We start from the raw sequence: 15,893 nt of genomic DNA on the forward strand, positions 1-15,893 counted from the left end.
TGGCTATCACAGCTGTGATGACACATGCCACATTTTATGTTTCTCTCATGTCTCTACTCCCACTCCAAGATGACAAGGTCTCCTCCAGCCAATATTCTCACCTCCGCAGGGGCCCATATATAATCTCACTAAGATTTTTTTTTCCCCTCCAACCCACTCACTTCTGATCCTTTTGAAGAAGAAGTTATTCCTATCCTATTAAAGACATTTTCGAAGAATCTGGGCTGTTCATCCAACATCAAAGGAACATAAAAACCTGACTCTGAAATAACACCCAGTTTGGTGACACCGAAGCTGCCCTCTAGTTTGACTTTTTGACTCTTTTCTGATTTTCAAACACTTGGCTCGAATGAACCTCGGAAGCCCCTTGGGGACTGTTCCTCCAGCTTTGATTCTTGTCCTTGTGTCTCAAATGCAATCTCCTACTCCTCCTGCATCATATTTTGGTGCTCCCACATTTTATTTGCTTATTTTAAAAAATCACGATTGCCAGTGTATGTGTCTAGTACTGTGATGCACCCACAAATAAAACATGATGATTCCCGCCCGTGGGCTGCTTACACTCCTATGAGGGAAACAGACAAGTACCAAGTAGATTACACATTTGGGGAAGTGTTACAGAAGAGCGAGGAGAGTGGTTCTCTTTCCATCCAGATGCTGCAGGACCCCTGCTGAGCAGGACCTCTGCTGAGAAGATGAGCAAAACGTTGTGGATGGAGCAATCCTTCCAGGAATCCACCAGGAGGGAAATCATTCCACCCACTGGAGCATTTGAGGATGGAGATGGAGGTCTGGTTCTATATTATAGGGCAAGGGTCCGAAAAGTAAGTGAACCAACCATTCATGGTGATCCCCAAACAGCCTAAGAGTACAGCACGGATGAGCTACAAAGAAATATGCATGTGGTCCTATTGACGGGGAAGAGTAGGAAACATACTCCTTGATGCCTCCTTTCTGCACTTATTATCATCATTCACCATGTTGAAAGGTGAATGATCACTAGCAAGTTCCCTTGGCCATAATGGCTGGCAGGACCAGCGTGCTCCTTGCCTGATGTTGCTGTTTCTTAGGCTCACAGGCATCTGCAATTCTGAAGAACTATAGGTTTTACCCTTATCCCAAAGGCTTGTAAGACTTTAAGTGATCTCAGCTTCAGGTTTGACATGTCCAGTGACCTCTAGCCTGGCTTTTTATCTGCACCCACTGGAGCATTTGAGGATCTGCAACTTCAGATGCCCTTGGGCCCAAGGACAAGAGGCGTGATGCAACCATAGCTCTGACATTGCCCAACCCATAGGGGCTCTTGCCTCAGTTCCACATTTGCCAAATGGTGCCATCAGGCACTCTGGAAAGCTGCAGTGAACTGACGGGACTTCCATGGGATATTTTATATTTTCAAGGAAAATAAGGCAATACTTGACATCTATCAGACACTGTGCAAACTATGAGCTCAAGATAACTAGCAATTTCTGTGTTAGAATCCTATTGCCTTCTTTCTGATGATATTTGGTATCTTTGCAAAGCTATATTTCAGCAGTTGCTAAGATGAAAAGCAAGTACCATGCAAAAAAAAAAAAAAGAGTCAGCATGGAACAGGAAATGAGAGTAGTGGTTCTAATCAGATTTACAGCTTCGAGCTTTGCATGCGGTGTTCAATAGGCAGGCACCATCTATTAATGGCTAATTGAGGTTAAGGATGAAATTAAATTATTTCTTTAAAATATTTTGTATTAGCTTTTCAAATAGCTACTAAGTTGTTAAGACATAAATACGGAAGTGTTTAGTAAAGGGAATAGTTAGATATTACTTTTAGCCCGAGAATACAATGAAAAAATTACAAGAGAGCTGTGAACTAAGAAAGTTAGAAAATCTCTACCTTGGTTCATTACCACTTTTTAAACACACACTAATTCCTTTTCGGTGGAATCTCACTAGGACTCTAAAACCCAAGGATGATGGCGACGTGGACTACAACCACAGTAGGAGGGGTGGTCGAAGCTAATGTGCACTGAGCCCTACTGTGTGCCCCATTCTGGGCAGGGGGTTCCTCAGACATGACTTCAGGGACATGCTTTCTGTCATTTACTTCACTCTACTTTCCTTAACCCAGAAAACATTAGTCTTAATTTTCCCTAAAGTCTTCTGCCCCTGAAACTATTCGAGAAAATTTAGAAATTTGTTAGCATTTCTTCTCTTAAATTTGACAGAAAACTTTATAAATTTTTCTGACAATTAGAAAACCAATTTTTTATTCCCTGCTGCATTTCAACAACCCACACATTAAACACATACCAGTCTCTTCTAAGGTATGTAAATTATCTTCAGCATCCTAAATAGAAATCAATCAACCACAATCGACTCAGCAGAGCTAGCGATGCTAGGCGTTAGGGAGGGTACAGAAAGACCTCTTCCCTCAAGGGGTTTACAGTCTGGTTTATACTTGAAAATAAAAAATAGTCTATACTCAAGGACTAAGGAGGGGGCACGAGCTAGAATATAACATTGAGAGAGGAAGGAGCCCTAAGACTGGAACGTCCCAGATCGGGCCGTCTGCATCTTGCCCGCCTGTCTCGTGTCTCCCTTGCTATAAACAACCTTCTCCTTCCTAGACATCTCCTCGGCTAAGTCAAACACTCCCATCTGTTCTGAGATCCCTCTCCTTTTCCACTCAAAGGGAGACTGTTTCTCTGGAAAGCCCCACCATTTAAACATGATCAAAGATTCCCTCGTCTGCAAGCTTGCTGACCTTTGTCTGCCCACTGCAGAGAAGACCTCAAACTGTACCTCGCTCTCAGCTTTTAGGTTACCTCTCCCTTCCCTTCCCTGGCTCAACTTATGATCTCTCTCTCTCTCTCTCTCTCTCTCTCTCTCTCTCTCTCTCTCTCATACACACACACACACACACACATCATCGTTTCTACAGTTTCACTATCAATCTTTTGCTTGAGCCCTGTGTCTGTCTTTGGCCCTTTATCACTGGTACCATTAACTAGCTAATTGTCCAACAAACATGTTAAGGAACTGTTGCCTGCTATTCCATACCTGCATGTAGTAAGGACTAAGAGCGGTCAGTTTTCTCCCAGGGACTAGTGGGGTACCTCATCAAGTAAGACTCATTTATGATATTCTGTGACGGCTGCTTTGGTGAATCAAATATCAAGGATTGTGGTGGTCTAGGCCTCTCTGAAGGAGGCCCTGTGGGTACATGGGCTATTATTGGGTGGAAAGAGGCAAGAGGGGTGTTAAGGGAAAAGAAGATGTTTCAGGAAAAGAGAATCCAGGCTCAAACTTGGTAAGGACATGACACATTGCAGAGACTAAAATTGGTTGAGTCATCCTGCATGTGCAGTAGGAGGGAGGGAGCTCAAGAAGGGCAGCAGAAGATCATACTGGGAACTTAGGCAGAGGATTCCCCTTGGAGATCATGGGGACGCGCTGTGACTGGACAGTGAGTGGAGTGGAAGTTGAGGGGCTAGACTGAGGTCAGAGAGGTAAGCAGTGAGCAAAACCAATGGGGGCTTGAATTAGGGACACAGAAGAGAAGACAAGGAAGGTGAATGGATTCAAAAGATTGACAGGAAGACTCCAGAGGATTTGGATACAGACAGTGAGACAGCTAGGCATCAATGATGGTGGATTCCATTCTCTGAAATGGGAAATATAAGAGAAACACATTTCAGTACAAGAAAAAAGTTATTTCAGATAGAGACCAGGTGAAGATGGGTTACCTCTGGTACCTTCAAGTGAAGAACTGGGACCAGAGATGAAGAGAAAGATCGGGAATCCGTCAGCCTGTAGAAGATAAATGATGACCGTCACTGGACCAACCCAATGTTGTTGTCTTTTTGTTCCTCGGGCTCCCTCCTCTGCTTTGAACACAGCTGATCATCTCCTCAACATTCGTTCTGTGTTTGGCTTCTCAACAATTCTTCCTACGTGGCATATTGTAACTTCAGTAAAGACTGAGCTTCTTTCCAGAGTTTCAAGAAACTTACAGTGAGTTACAAAAAGAAAGGAAGAAGGAAAAGGAAGAGGATGAGAAAGATGGGGAGAAGAAGAAAGAAAGACAGAAGTCCAGCTTGGCCCCGAGGTACACTGCGTCGGTCCACTGCTCATTTGTTAAAGACTGTCCCCTCCCATCTCCCATGTGCCAGGTCATGAAGATTAATGCTGGAAGACAATGGCGACTTCTGATGCTGGCAAGCTGGTTGGAAAGGTAGTCCATAAGTAAATAATTAACCAAACCTATGTGTAACCATACCCTGTAACAGTGTTCTGAAGTGAACAGCTTCTATCAGATCTTGCTATTTGAAGAGTACTCCATGGACAAGCAGCATCAGTATCACCTGGGAGCTTGTTAGAAAAGCAGAATCTCAGCCTCCACCCAGGAACTACTGAGATTAGATCTGCATTTTAACAAGATCCCTGGAGGGGGGGCGGTTCAGGCACATTAAAATCTGAGAAGCACTGCTGTAGACTTCAATATGGGGGGGGTGCTGCAAGACAACAACAGGTGGACCTGAGTTCGTCTTGTGGGTCAGGAAGGGTTCCCTGGGAAGAACGGCTTCTGATCAGGCTGGAGAGGTAGGCAGAGACTAGAAGGAACAGGGCCTTGTGGGCCATGTGGAGAACTGTCATCTTTCCCTTCAGAGCCACTCAAAGATATTCCAAGGATGTTCTGTACCATACATTAGTTGGTTTACACAACGTAAGATTGTTTTCTGACAGTTCTGGAGACTGGACATCTGAGACTGGGGTGGGGCCAGAATGGTCAGGTTCTGGTGAGGACTGTATCCCCATCCTGGTGAGGGCCACCTTCTCACTGTGTCCTTCTGATGGAAAGAGACCGCCCTCTGTGTCTCTTCATACACAGACACTAATCCCGTCAAAGGCCCTACTCTCATGACCTCATGGAAACCTAATTACCTCCAAAGTCCCTCTCTCCAAATACCATCTTCTCAGGGTTATGACTTGAACATCCAAACTCTGCTGGAGGTGGGGGTGTGGGGGGAAGCACAATTCAGCCCATCATAAAGTTTAAGTAAAGGAGTGCAGAAAAAAATTAAGATGTTTATTTTTGAATTTCCATTCTGGCTAAAGTGTGCAAAAGGGCTTGCAGCAGGTCAAGAATATGCTCAGGAGACCAGCTAAGAGACTGTTCCAATAGTCACCGAAAATGGCAACGATTGCTTGGACAAAACTGTACTGGTAGAGCAAGGGGAGGCATTTCCAAACATTCAGGGGTTGAACTTGACAGACTTTGATAATGAATTTCAAGTGGTGGTAGGGGAGGAGGACCCAGAAAGACTGGCAGGGTTTTGGTGTGTGCAATTGAGTATCATGTCAATTCTTGAGATAGGAATCATGAAACCAGCAAGTCTGTGCAGGGCACCTTCCTAAATGCAATGAACAGTATAGAAATACCTAAGGAAAGGTTTCGTTGAGTGATCGTTGATCAGGTACCAGCTACTGTACAGATGTTTGATGCATGTTATCTTAACATACTACACAAGACTTGCCCTCTGAGAAGGGAAGATTAACACAGACAACCTACCTATACCAGACCATGTGGTTCAGGGTTTTAAACAGTCTTCCAAAGGAGAACTTCAGAGAAGCTACTGTGGACAGGGAAGACATGATGGAAGAAAGAAGAAAATTCTCCACTAGAAAGTTCCTTTAGGAAAACAGGAGAAAAAATTGGCTAAAAAAGGGAAGGGCCCGATTATAAAGGACGTTCAAAGTCTATAATTTGGATTTAATACATGGAAAGGTTTGCGGATGAAAGGAACATGACTTTACATGACATAGGAAAACCTGTCTGGCAACACGGGAGCTCAGCTCAGGGTTGAGGAGCCTGGATTCCCAGAGGCCATTAATTAGCATTCATATCATGCAGGTTATAGGTCAGCCTTCTGGACTGGGTGGGAAGAAAATGAACAAGACTTAGAGGTGAGAATGGAGGACAAAGATGACTAAAGTTTCAGGATTCAGATTAGAGGATGAGAGGTTTCAAAGTCAGAATGCAAGGGAAATGGGGAGAGGGGATCTTGAGCTAGGTGCATGAAGTATAATATTAACTATGTGGATATTTTTAAATAATTTTCTACCTGTTTGACCATGGAGCTAAATTAAATTTCCAGAAAATGATAGTATGAGAAAGCCTACAAGTTATGATATTTGACAAATTTATATGGGAACGAAAAAGAGAATTCTAAGTATAAAAATCGAGGGGAATAAAGCATAATATTCTATTAAAGAAAATAGCCCACAAGTCATATGAAAAGGGGTGTTTTAAAGATGCAATTGGTGAAATAAAAAGAAGCCATTACATTCCAGATACACCAAAGAGTTGCTTAGTTTAAAAAAATAAATAGTGTCGGGTTCAACCTTTAAGATGAATAGGGGCTGTGTTCCTGTCTTGGTTGAGTCATGGAACCATCATACTTAATTTTTAAAATTCTAACATGTTGTGTTTAGTGGAAGGAAATGTGTGCTTATTGTGTTTTCCGAATGCCATATGTTTTTGTTTTTGTTTTGAAAGCATGCAGAAATGCTGTTGACTGGAAAAAATAAATAAATAACCCAACTAACCCTTCTGCTTTGCTTTTCTTACTTATCTCAGAGAACCCCAGCACCTTCTGGAACATCTTTTGTGGCAGGGTATTTGGTGGTGTCCCTTGAATCACACACCATGAGTAGTCAGTAATGAACACCTTCCTGTAATCCTCATTTCATTAATGACAATGTGGGCCAATGCACAGTATTTATCAACTGGCACCTAAGACAGTTAAGGCACACCTAACTAACTCTCGTGGGTACCTGGCCAAAAAAAAAAAAAAAAAAAGTGTAATGTGTAGATACCAATTTTTATTGTTCAGCATTCCCTAATTGAAGTCCCCAGTGGTCTGAAAACTTAGATGAAAGATATATGGGCTACAGTAATTAACCACTGCGATAGCAGACGTTGTGCAGGAAAACTGTGTGCAAGGGAACAGGCATGTTTTGATTTTTGAATGTGTGCTTGGGCTTAGCACATTCTCCCTCAATCATGGAAATCCTATGTAAACGTTCCATAAGGTCTTACTTTCCATGCAGACACTGAATTGTTTTTCTTAAAAAAAAAAAAAAAAGACACACACACACACACACACACACACACACACACGCACACGCACACGCACGCACGCACACGCTTTGTCAAATGCTGTATCGACTTCAGTTCCAGGTACAACCCGGATTTCTTTTGAATCTGCGGAGTTTCGCGTTCCCTAAAGTACCACGGTGCAGCCACGAGCTTCGGGCTGGCTGTCTTCAAGCGTGTTTTCCTGAGCTACCCCTCTCCCTGCTCTGCCAATTATGTGCCACTTTGTCTTGGTGCTATGATTGCTTTCTTCGGAGAGGGAAATTCCTCTTTCATCAGTATGGATGCACTGTTTTCAGACGCTGCAAGTGCTGTGTTGCTGTGTCAGTCATCCTATTAGGGCCAGCTTCAGACGAGGAGGGCTGACGATCTGGCCGCCCATTGGCCGGCCGCGGCGGGGCGGGGTTTGTCGGAAGGAAGGGCCGCAGCTTACAGCAACAGAGTTTAGACTGTCTTTGCTTCATCATCTAAAGGTAAAATTTTCCAGATACGGCAGACGGCTTTCAGAGTACAATAAACACGGAATGAGAACCATTTGCATGGAGATCTCTTCCTCATGATGCAGTGGAGAAGCCTCGGCCACTGGATCCTGCCAGATGTTCCTGGGGTTACTGTACATGGGAAGGACAAGCAGAGCTAAACAAGGTAGGAGAACCCCCCCCCCCATTTTTTTTTTTTTTGAATGTTTGAAGAGTTTGCTGCAGTATGCTGCATTCCATGTGTGTCGCTTCGGGAAGCCTGGGAGACCGGATTCCACTAATTCAAATGTGATGCTTGCAGGGAACCCTGGAGTTTTACGTAACATTTTGATTTGAGAAAAAGAAATGGCAAAGCTTGAATCGATGCCGCCGGGTAGGAGTGAGGCATTAAACCGAGTTTTTATTCAAAGAATAGATCCCATTTATGAGTATTTTTAAAACCATTTGAAACCTTAGGAGCAATCTTATATTCTTGTTATAAAAAAAAAAAAATTCTTTGCTACTCTGGTATAGCTCCAGAATAGATAAAGTTCACATTGATCTTATTTGAAAACAGACTTGCAAATCAAGAATGAAGGGAGGAAAAAAAAAACTTCATGGCAGATAATCATCGATGGAATGTTTGGGCCAAAAATATGCCTATTTATTGGAAATGAGGGACCTCCCTCGCTCTGCAATGTTGAGCTTTAATCGAATTTCAAAGGCACATTTCTAACAACCTAGCAAGAGGTAGCTTTCTGGCAAGTTTTCGATACTGTAGTTCAGTGTTTACATTTCTTTTCCTGGCGTGTCTGAGCCTTTGTTTCCAGCTTAAAAGTGGAACCATTATATTCAAAAGTAAAGCTGGGTTAATAATGCTTACTGCAATTATCTGATCTGTATGCATTTTTAATGAGAACACACAGCCAGCAGAATAATTTAATGAGAGCAGGCTAGCTTTTAAAGCCGTGTTTTCACTGTGCCGAACCATATCAACTTTCTTACTGAGAAGCAGCAGTGAGAAATGATGGAGAAGATTTATTTTTAACACACTTGGCCCAGGAGAAGGAAAGGATATGTTTGTTAAAGAATTCTTTCTGCCCTTTTCCGTCTTAAATTTCTGCCAGGCATGAGGAAACTGTGCTTTTTTGTTAGGCCTCGGAAGCATGTGTTTACAATAAATGTGTAACATTTTTAGAATAGTTAGCAAGCACTGGAGCGAAGAAGAAGAAGAAGGAAAAAAAAAAATATCTGACTTGCCTAAGCACCATGAATCTTCTTCAAGAAACGTTACTGTCTCTTTAAAAGACAAAGGTTAAGTGGAAAGATGTTTGTTCATTGGGGACTGTGTGCATTTGGGGGACAATAAGTTAAAAAAATATATAAGGCTAGGGGACATGGTATAATCTTTACGTAAGAGGAAGTTTCTTCAGATCTCCTGCTCCTTCTGAAGGGGCGGCAGTGCTCATTTAAATAACGGCAATGCCACGTAGATTCTTCTAGACCCACTGTTTTTACTTTCAAGGAGAAGTGCAGGACACTAGCCCAGAACTTCTGACGTCATCCCCCAACTATTTCTGCTGTGTGTTCTTTTCTTCGAGCTCGTGGAGAGGAATATTTCTCTACGTCCTGGCCAGGAACATTCTAACTCCCAGTTGGCAGGACCTGAGTTACGGCTTGGCGATTCAGCCTGTCCTTTGTGCACCCTAAGCCCATCCCCCTGGTAACTAGGGCATCTCCTACCTGCCGGTCAGCCTAGGTTTTCTGCAGGGTTCTGGCTTGGCTGGTGGAAAGCGGTGGGGAGCACAGCTCAGCTTTTTTTCTGGCCTAACTTCCCTTTGGCGCAGGCCAGTACTGCCACCTGTGTGGACAGTCCCCCCCCCCCCCGTGGGGCAGAGGGGGAGTGCCAATTCCCCTATAGCGATTATCTAGGATACAGGTTATACCCCCAAGTTCAAGGCTGGTTGGGATGTTGGGAACAGCTGCTTTTTATAGATAAAGCGCCATGTCCTAGGGCAGATGGCCCAAAGGAAGGAAGGAAAGAACAATACTGCGGACTGTTAACCCCACGTCACAGGTGGCACCCTGGGTCGTGGAGATGGGGGGCGGGGAGGTAGTGTTGACTAAGAAGCCTCCAGAGATATAATTCTGCCTGCGGGAACACACTGGAGTTGGCCGGAGTTCCCTCTGCTAGTTTGTGTCCTCCTCACTACTCATGTCGCCTGAAGCAAGTGTCTCCCTCAATATTTCCATCTGGTAATAGAACTGGATAATTCTTACTGTACTTTCATGATGCTAGCACTTTAGGAGACCTTGACCTTGTGTCAGAAAAGAAAGTTGTCTGTCTCTTGGCACAATGAGCTATTTCAAGTTCCAAAGGACAAGACCTTGGTGTTAACGCCTCGGGGTATTAACCTACACAGTCATATATACAGCCCTTCACTGTACTCCTGTAAAATCTCTACCGATATTTATCCTGAGACCCACAAATAAAATTTCCAAGGAACTCAGAGCATGGTTGTTTACGTTTTCTCCATTGATCTAGTCTAGCATACTGGAAACCTAGCTCGTCAGACTATTCCAAATGATAGGCCCCAGAGTGCCCCAAGCATCTTGTGCTATTTTTACTCTGACTTTTGTATTAAATTTGTGAAACTGGAGTGAATAAAAAAGAAAACAGAGAAAAATATGCTTGTGAAATATACTGGACCTGTAGTTTCACTGCCTAACAGCCTGCCTTCTTTCTGCTCGTTGTTTTAATTTGCTGTTGCTATGGTGAAAACAAATCAATATCACATGGCCACCAGCCAGTCCCGCGCTTGGGGAGCGCCATAGAAATTTAAGATCAGGTACTCAAGATTCCAAGCAAGAACAGGGAGGAAAGGATTTTTAGATATCGAGAATTCCTCATAGTAGAATGAGTAGGGTCAATCTGGAATGTTCCCCCCCCCTTCCTTTCTTCGTACACTACAGATAAGGAGGAAAAGATGGGAAGACAGACATAAAGATTTGTTTACATTTTCCAAAATAGCAAAACAGCATTAATACTGGAATAGGTGGGGGACATTGCAAGGGGCAAAGGATTCTAATTTAACTGTAAGACCTGCTGGTTGCTGAAAACACAGTTTGGGGCCCTTCAACATCTCCAGGTAGAGCTGCACATCAGAACTGGCTGGGTCAGGAACGTTTACCAATGTCATATCAGCCAGAGAAATCTGGCAGCGAGGAAGAGGAAGTGGGTGGGCAGTGGAAGAGAGGAGTGTTATGGGAAGGTAGAGAGGCAGGAGTCCCCTGAAGAAAACTGTCAGTCAAGTCAGGCCAGGTGAGCAGGGCTCCCCAAGGGCATGGCAGAAAAATGGGAGAGGACTTTTATCCCTTTTCACAAAACCTGCCTCGCGGCCAGCCGGAAGCCCCAGCAGGAAGAGAAGGGAAGAGGCTGCAAAGAGAAGTGAAGGGTCATGAGCCCAGGCATCCTTTCTAGAATGTTCTCCCAGTTGGAGGGACGTGGACGTGCACTTCTGTTTAGTGCAAGGAACTTGGTATTTCATGCTTCGGGAAGTGCCTCCTGGAAGAATGAAGCAGGAAGACTTAGCCAGGCTTGCAACCATTTACACATAGTTGGTTTTTTTTTTTTTTTTTTGTCTTTCTCTAGTTTTTTACTCAACTCCGTTTTTGTTTTCTTCTTGAAAATGTGCACAAACTGTTCATTGCAGCTGTGGTATAGTCTTAATCAGGAGTCAAAGTGATACATAGTGGCCTCCAACTGCACAGCATTGGTTACAGAGACTAGTCCCTACCTCCAGTTGCTGAGCAGGAAAACAGGTTGAAAGGTAAGGCCCCAGGGGTTCTTTGTTGACATGAGCTCTGAGGCTGGTGGATAAGTTTTCTAGCAGCTGGCCCCCCCTCTCAATATGGCAAAAAAAATGCTCAGTAGTAAAATCGGACTCAACAATGCACCTTAGTGTTATGACAAAGAATGCATTGTCTAAGGCGGCCCCCATCAGTATATTCCATCAATCAGTCAACAAGTGTTTGTTAAACACCTCTTGGGCTCCCTGGCTCTTGCTATGTGTTTAGAACACCTTTGCGTGTGCACAAAAACGCATGGTACAAAATCGCAACTTTCAAAGACTTGAATAATATCGCTATTGACTAAATGAAATTAGCATTGTTAATCATGAGAAATTGATTTGGGTCTTGAGACGGTGTTGGTGTTTGGGGGCGGAACAAGAGGAATTCTGAGTTTTCTATCGCTATGGGTATGGACTTCTTCCCCTCTGTTGTATTTGTCGGCGTCAGTACTGTTTAAATGGCATACAATGACGTGAGGTGAGCAGTAGGCATATAAGAACGCTCAAGCAATCCCAAACAGGAGGCTACTGAGCCCTGAAGTGACTGGGGTCCACAGGCACATCATTTAGAAAGCCTTAAACACCAGCCCATAGACAAAAGGAAATCTTAGACCCTCTCCCACTTCTGAGCCGCAGGGTGCCCGCTGAAGCCCCTGCTGCAATTAGCTCACCATCCCCAGTCCCCATCTCCAGCAAGGAAATCTGATACCTGGCTCTGGAGGGTTCTGCTTGTCTCTTTTTTTCATAAAAGCAGAGTTCCTTTTAAAAATTGATTTCCCTGTTTAAACACCAAGTCGTTTTTTTGTTGGTGGTGGTCTGGGAGCTTTTCTCTTTCTTTTGTTTTTTTTGTTTTGTTTTGTGTGTGGGGAGGGTCCCCTAATATCTGAGAATATCTATCCATTCTTTGGGCAAAGACAAACTGAGTGGTTAAGGACCCAGGGAGGGGAAGAGCTGAGAGAGAAGACTGCGGGTGTAGCCACACTTAAAAGAACTCTTTTCAGCCCCGGGTCCTGGCAGTTGGGGAGCAGGCCCCAGACAAGCTGGTAGTCAGCTCTGGGGGTGGTGAGCCACCTGGGAGGGAAGAGGGAGGGGGAGAGGCCCCCTGTAAGGCTGCTGGTCTCTGTCCTAAGCCGTCTGCAATCCACAATAGCGAGGAAAGGAGATCCTTACAAACAAGATAAGAATAGTTAAGCACACAAATGCCTTCAGAAGGGTAATTAACATATGTGTAGCTACTTAAACTTTGAAAGGCTTTCGCTGGCATTATCTCAATTAACAGTTCAAATGGAGAGTTAAAAAGTGGGAGCCTAGAATTAGGGCACTCTGGCAAGGGCATGCTAGGTAAAGCTCCTCAAGGAGATGAGTTATGAACCAGATTTTAAAAACTTTTAGTCGTTGATTTTGTTTTCTAGTGCTTGAATTTTGAAGCACAGGAAAAACTTAGTCATGTGAAGCATCTCACAGAACTCCTTTCCATTTCCTGTCCCATAATGCTTTTGTGGATAGCATATATATATAGACTAGACTTGGGGGTCACAGGCAGCCTAGAGGCCATGGCAGAGCAAGAAGAGTGTTGACTGACCAGCTCAGGCTGCACACACAGGCATTGGGGGACAAAGCCTTTGTTTGCTCTGTCTCCCACCTGAGTCATAACAACAGAAAAAATGCTTCTAGAAATTACAATTCTCTAATGTTGTACATGGCCCCGCAGGCTGGGAGAAACCAAAGTCAACAAGAAAATCAAAATTCAGAGTATTCCATGTTTTCACAAGAACATCTCCCTGAGTTCTCTCGCACCTGATGAAAGACGGGAAAGAAAATTCATATTTGGGGGCATGAGTTCTGAGCAAGGTGCTCTACAGACACGTGTAATCAGAGCCTGAGAAGCGCAGGAGAGTTCCATAAAATTAACGCTATTCCCAGGTGGCCACGGGAAGAAAAGCTCCAGTGACTCAGGAACACACACACACCCAGGAGCCCACAGCTAATGCCTGGCTGAGCCACCCCTTAGACCCAGGTCCGTGAGACCCTCAAGCCCCACAGGTGGGCAGCGCTGTGGTGCCACCTGAACAGATCAGATTGGGAAAATAAAAGAAAAGTCTCAAAGTAGAGATAGGAGACCAATGAGTTTAGAAGTCTCAGATGTACTTTATAGTACTTATAGTATAATGAGTAATTGTGACGGTAACATCTGACATGTGTATGTCATTTCAGTATTTGTGCCTATCGTCTCTTTTAAAGGTCACACAATTCTCCCTCTACCCCGTCTTATAAATTAAATGAGAACCGAGTTTGAGTGAGGTTAAGCAATATGCTAAAAGTTTTATTAGCCAAAATGTGGAAAAGCTATTAGTCCTACAACCCATGGGGATCCGTGCATATGACACTTAACGAGATAAATGAAATGACACTGTGGTCAGACGTGGAGTTTTCTGGTAAAGTGTGTTGTGCAGTTGAATGAAGCCCAACCCAAGCGATTTGGGGGAAGACAGTGATTGAAATCTAAATTTTTGGCATCCTAAATGCAAGCTTCAATTAATCAAACTGAAACTATTGGTGAAGCCTACAGGATATAAATGATTCAGTACGTGTAATTTTAAGGTTCTGAGAGCTGGGGAAAGGAGACCTCCATTTGGAGTCATAGATAAGGTTTCATGGAGGAAGAGCTACTTCCTCCGGTCTGAGTGGATCTATTTTGTCTAGCTCCTAGTTTCTTTTCTTTCTTTTTTTTAATATTATGACAAAACATTTACTGAAAGAAGTAATAGACATAGTTGCTTATTAAAATCAAATGAATTAATAACTTCAGAGTCTCAAGAAACTTGCTGTAGCACAAAAATAACAGGTATGATTTACAAATATAATGAAATAATTTACAAATATAATGCTAATCATACAAATATATTTATGATTTACAAATATAATGCTATATAGAACAATACTGATAAATTGTAATTTTAAACATCAATAAATGTGGAATGTCTACTAGACTCCAGGCCCAGGACAAGATTATTCATTTGTTAAGGAAACAAATTGAACTTTCATCTTGTCTGTTATTTAGTTTATCCTTTTAAAATGTCAATTTTCATATAGGTGAAGTGTATGGAACGGGTTACTTTTGTCACGCAGTCATACCATTTATAAATAAGTAACTCTCCTGGTGATGATTGTTTCTGCTAAAAATATTTTTCTGATAAGGAAGCACAATCAAATGTTTGTAGAAGACATTCAAGAAGAAGGATGGCATGGTGGGGAGTTGGGGGGCCAAGGAGGAAAGTTGACTTTGGAGAATAGGGATGAAGTGTTAGGGGGGAGTGGGAGATAAGGTTAGATGGAGTCCTGGAATTGGAATAGGGAAGAACTAAAGAGCTCATTACCTGGAACACGAGTCTAATGCTTTATAAAGATCCAACGGGGACTTGTAAGATAGGGTTAGAGGTTAGAATGTTCATAATGAGTGAAGCCACTGGTCAGAAAAATTTTGAGGTATTCTGGGAATAATGTGGGAGGGAGGTGGATGAGCCTGGGTGAGGATGGAGGAGAAAGGGCAGATCCAAAGGCACCGTAAGAGAAACCTGATAGAAGCTGCTGAAAACTTGGAAGAGACAAAATGACATCACTTTCTCTCCAGCAGTATTGATGGCACCATGACTGAAATGCACGTAGGGAGATAAAAAGGACCCATCAATCACCGGGGACAGGATGGGAGGAGGGAGGGAGATGGTGAGTCTTTGCTTGGGGGCGTGGTGTTTTTAGCTAATGATGGGACATCTGAGTGGAGATATCTCATAGATGTTTGACAGGGTGGGGACAGAGACCAGCCTAGAACCCATGCTTCCAGTGTACACCTGAGACACAGCTGAATTGAAGCCACAGTTGAAGTCATGGAAAAAAGGAATGTAATCATAGACAGATGACCAAGGGTGAGCCTTGCAGAAGGCAGCTAATGGCCTGGCAGGAACTAAAAGTTAATAAAGAATCAGGAAAATGAATACCCATAATGGACCAAAAAAAAAAATAAGTAAGTAGCACTATAAAGTACCATAGCTCTGTCTCCGTGATTTCATGGGGAAACAGCAGAGCCTTCTGCATGGAACTCCCCTGCAGCATATTTGGCCCTCTCTGGTGTGAATCTCTGGCACCGGTCCTCTTGGAGGCACGTATTGTTCAGTGTCGTGTTCAGAGCTACAGATTATTGAGTGGATAAGGGACCATTGTAGCTGTATCTTTCATATATGTGTATGCATAGGTGACTTTTAAAAATGTCATTGTATTTTTATACCTTTTTTTATTATTATGTGGTGCTGAGGATTGAGCCCAGTGCCTCACACATGCTAGGCAAGTGCTCTGCCACTGAGCCACAACCCCAGCCCTATAGTTGCCTTTAAAAAAAAAAAGTAGACTTTTGCTAGTAACTGCCTTTCAAAATATGTATTTGTGGAT

At 43.3% G+C, this 15,893-nt stretch overlaps 1 protein-coding gene across 11 annotated transcripts in view; it reads left to right on the plus strand.

Annotated features, from left to right (window-relative positions):
- Window positions 1–7,525: 7,525 nt before the first annotated feature.
- Mbnl2 (muscleblind like splicing regulator 2) overlaps window positions 7,526–15,893 on the plus strand; it is a 150,420-nt gene continuing 142,052 nt past the window's right edge. For 4 of the 11 annotated variants that reach the window (XM_005317027.5, XM_005317025.5, XM_013360606.4 and 1 more), the window contains exon 1: window positions 7,533–7,786. The gene's annotated coding sequence lies outside the window, so the exon portion shown is untranslated. Of the gene's footprint in view, window positions 7,787–15,893 lie in introns of all 11 variants that reach the window. The other 7 variants (XM_013360597.4, XM_021729891.3, XM_040281660.2 and 4 more) reach the window with 4 other exon arrangements.

The sequence above is a fragment of the Ictidomys tridecemlineatus genome, chromosome 6 (genome assembly GCF_052094955.1).
Source record: "Ictidomys tridecemlineatus isolate mIctTri1 chromosome 6, mIctTri1.hap1, whole genome shotgun sequence".
NCBI lineage: Eukaryota > Metazoa > Chordata > Mammalia > Rodentia > Sciuridae > Ictidomys > Ictidomys tridecemlineatus.